Consider the following 4065-nt stretch of genomic DNA (forward strand, 5'->3'; position numbering starts at 1 on the left):
TGAAAGACCATTAAACACATGTCTTAGTCAAAAAATTGTGTCACGTTTTAATAGCAACTGGGATTTATATACATCCCTCTAATTATTTACAAGCTTGCTTGATTTAAATAGATGTCTTTTCAATTTTATATCAGAAGGTATTTTAATTACAGTGAAATCAATATTTAAGATTCTCAGGGCAGCAGATCAGTGCTGCTGCCGACATGCAGGCTCCCCAGGTCTCAGTGAGATCGGGTGATGCTCTAGAATGGGAAATAAGCCAATCTGGGAGCAGAATGGATCCAGCTTAATTCAACATTACTACCAGTTATTTAATAATGACAGAATGCCATTTAGGTGCCAGTTATATTGACGCATCATGCCTCAGGCGGGAAGGACAGCAATTCCAGCAGAAAGCTACAATGGTGGAGAGATTGTCCAGTCTTCTGCTTCAGAAAATCTGGCACAGCATCATGGCACAGGATCATTAGCCTGTGCTAGATAGCTGCATCATCACCAGGGTCATGGGCCAGCTCAAGGCTGATGAAGACCCCATGATGGGATTCCAACAGATATTCCTATTAAAGAACATCAAAGATGCTTGAGTTTGCACCAATGACATGTTCAGGCTTGCCCTGCACAACTTCAGCTGACCTCCTCTCCTCCCATCCAGGTACTCACACTGTTTCCCCCTCCATTCTCTTTCCTATACCATTCATACTCCTCCAGATGCTCCAAATATCACACACAAATGAGCAGCACTGTGCTGGGAGCAGGTGCAGTGTGTTGCTATTACTGAGGTACTGTGCATGATGTCTGGATGCTAGGCTAGTTGTACCTGGACAGGAGAAGTTTGTGTTGTACCAGTGCCTTGGAAAGACTTAAATGACACAAAAGGTTGTCTTTTTTTTTTTTTTTTTTTTTTAATATACTGACAAGTTGCTCTAGTAACCCAAAGAAGTGAAGGAGAAAGCAGCTGACTCACCACTCACATACTGATTTGTTCAGATGTTTCAATGCCTCACGATACAACAAAACCATGAAAATTTTCTTAACAAACAAAATAAAATAAAATTCTCATAGATGGATAGTTTAAGAGCATAATACTGAAATGAGTTTCCACTACAGAAATCACCTGCAGGATGACAATCTTTAAAGTGGGTTGCCTAATGTATGTGGACCTTATTGTAGATAGTCCTTCTGGACTATGAGGCAATTTCTCTAGATGAAAGTTAACTTATTTCATTTAAGAATTTTTATATGTCCAGAAGACCAGACCCATTATTTTAACCACAATAATAATATGTTCAAGCTCACTCTTCACTACAACTCTAATATAACTCACTTAAATAAGCCTCCTTTCATTTTAAAGCAATTCTAGAATGGGAGCCCATTCATTTATATTACCTTTATTAACATCTTTTTTAATATAATAAATCTAGCTATGTAAGAGTTTTTGATTCCATGGAGGCAATGCTGAGTTTTGTTCTGATCTTGGCAATAAAATACTACAATTTAATTTTAAGTTAAATTTAAGTTACATCTTGTTAAGTTAAATCTAACAATAGATTTGGCTGCTTCCAAATAATAAGATTTTTAGGTTTTAATTTTTTTTTTAATCCAAAGGATAACTACCTTATAATTCATTTGTTTCATCCTGAGGCTTCAAACAATGACATCACCATACTTTTAGAATAGTAATGATATTTATCAAGATTATAAAAAGCAAAAGAATTTTTATTTCTCTTGACTATTAAAGATATGGAATACACAGAAGTAGAGATTTTCATATAAGGCATGTGGAATTACTTATATCTTATGTATCTACTGTAGGTACCTTTTAAGTGAGGGGAGATATGGAAAGTTCAAATACTATGACAGCTTTAAAAATGAGTTCATGACTTATCTGAGTGCTGCATGCAAAAGCCTTCAATACAAATGAGAGAAAACAACAAAAATAAAACAAATTAAAGAGCTAAGGTTTTAATATCTTAAAAATATATATATGTATATTCCAGTTACTAACAGGGGTTCATGAGTCCAGTGATAAATATGAATGATATGGGGGCGCCTGGGTGGCTCAGATGGTTAAGCGTCTGCCTTCGGCTCAGGTCGGGATCCCGGGGTCCTGGGATCAAGTCCCGCATCGGGCTCCCTGCTAGGCGGGGAGCCTGCTTCTCCCTCTGCCTCTGCCTCTCTCTCTCATGAATAAATAAATAAAACATTAAAAAAAATATATATATATATATGTATATGAATGATATGCTAGCATTCCGAATCAGGCCCTGATAGTTCTGCTGGTATTGTATGTACCATCAGTGATTTCCTTATTATCCTCAAGAGGCTGCTAGTGCCATATGTTCTAGCAGAAAATGTGGGCTATCATTAGAGTCTTTGAAAATACATGTGGACACAGTTGGGTATTGGGATTTTGCAGGTCTCTGTATACAAAAAAATAACTGGATTCCATGCAGGTGAAAGCATGGTCTAGTATCAGGAAACAAATGGTTAAAAGAAAGTACAGAAAAATAAAATTTAAGATTAAACTAATGGATGTATATTTATTAATTTATGGTTTAATGGAGCTGCTAATTTGTGCTAGACTTGATGGAAGGAAAAGCAATATATATATATATATATATATATATATATATATTTGCAAATTGCAAAAATAGAGTACACAGAGTTCCTCTATCTTTATATAGCTTCCCTGAATATTATCATCTTATATAACCATAGTGCTATTGCCAGAACCTGGGAATTATCACTGGTAGTGTACTACTAACTAATCTACAAAATTTAATCAAATATCACCAAATGTCATATTAATGTCCTTTTACTACTCCAGAATCCAATCCAGAATGACACACAGCATTTAGCTGTCATGTTTTCCAACCTGGGGAAGTGTCATGGCCTTGACACTTTTGAAGAGAACTGGCCAATTATTTTGTTGAATTTTCCTCAATTTGGATTTGTGTGATGTTTCTTCATGATGAATTCCAGTTATACATATTTTGCCAAGAATGCTACAGAAGTAAAAGTGAGTTCTTCTCATTACATCATGTCAAGGAATTGGTTCAATGTTGATATGTCTTATTACTGATGATATTAACCTTGATCACTTGGTTATCCATCAGGTTTCTCTACTGTCAAGTTACTATCTTCACCTTTGTAATTAAGATGTAGCTTGAAGAGAGAATAATTATAACACTATGAAAAAATCTTCATGAGGAATTTGCAGTGTGTCATCAGTTCATACATGTTAAATATGTAAAAGTATTACTCTATGTAGAAATTACAGTGAAGTATGATGAAGTAATCATTCTACTGAAAATACTAACTTTAAAATATAATTTCATTTTTCCAACAAAATATTTCCTTTAGAGAGATTGTCTATTGCTATTTCTTATACTTTTAGTACATCTGCAAAAGCAAAGAGAAACAGCTGGGTAGAGAAGTGTAACAGAACACTACAAGGCCTATAGCAGAGTAACCCCATCCCGGAGTATGCTGAGCGGGAAAACAACATCACCACCAGATCTCAGTGAAATCAGTGCAGCAAAAAATAGAGTAAAGGCTTGGCCCCCAAAGCCTTCTGTGTATTGCAAGAAGATTCTGCTTAAATGCTTAAATGCTAATTTTTTTGTTATTTTGAACAAAAATAATTCCTATTAAAACTGTCCATAACAAGTCTCTCTCTTATCTCTCTCTCTCTCTTTCTCTCTCTCTCTCACACACACACAAACACATACACACACATCATATGTATTACACACAAGCAAAGTTCCAGTGAAGCATTATTTACGAAAAACAGGTGGTGGGCTGGATTTGGTGAAGAGGGCCATAGTTAGCTGATCCCTGCTTGGACCACTCAGAGCAGGATTTCTCCACCTTGGCACTATTGATATTTGGGGCTGGATAATTCTTTGACTTGGGGGAGCTGCTCTGTGCATTGCAGAGTGCTGAGCAACATTCCTGGCCTCTACACACTAGATGTCCATAGAGCTCCCTCACCCCAGTGATCACCCCAAATGTCTCCAGATGTTGCCAAATGTCCCCCGGGGAACAAAATCACTGCCAGTTGAG

General features: G+C 36.5%; 1 pseudogene; it reads left to right on the forward strand.

Moving 5' to 3' along the window:
* Positions 1-247: 247 nt before the first annotated feature.
* On the forward strand, positions 248-632 carry LOC118003929 (annotated as a pseudogene).
* Positions 633-4065: the final 3433 nt, after the last annotated feature.

Source organism: Mirounga leonina, unplaced genomic scaffold (assembly GCF_011800145.1).
Source record: "Mirounga leonina isolate KUSES-001 unplaced genomic scaffold, KU_Mleo_1.0 Mir_101595, whole genome shotgun sequence".
Classification (NCBI taxonomy): Eukaryota; Metazoa; Chordata; class Mammalia; order Carnivora; family Phocidae; genus Mirounga; species Mirounga leonina.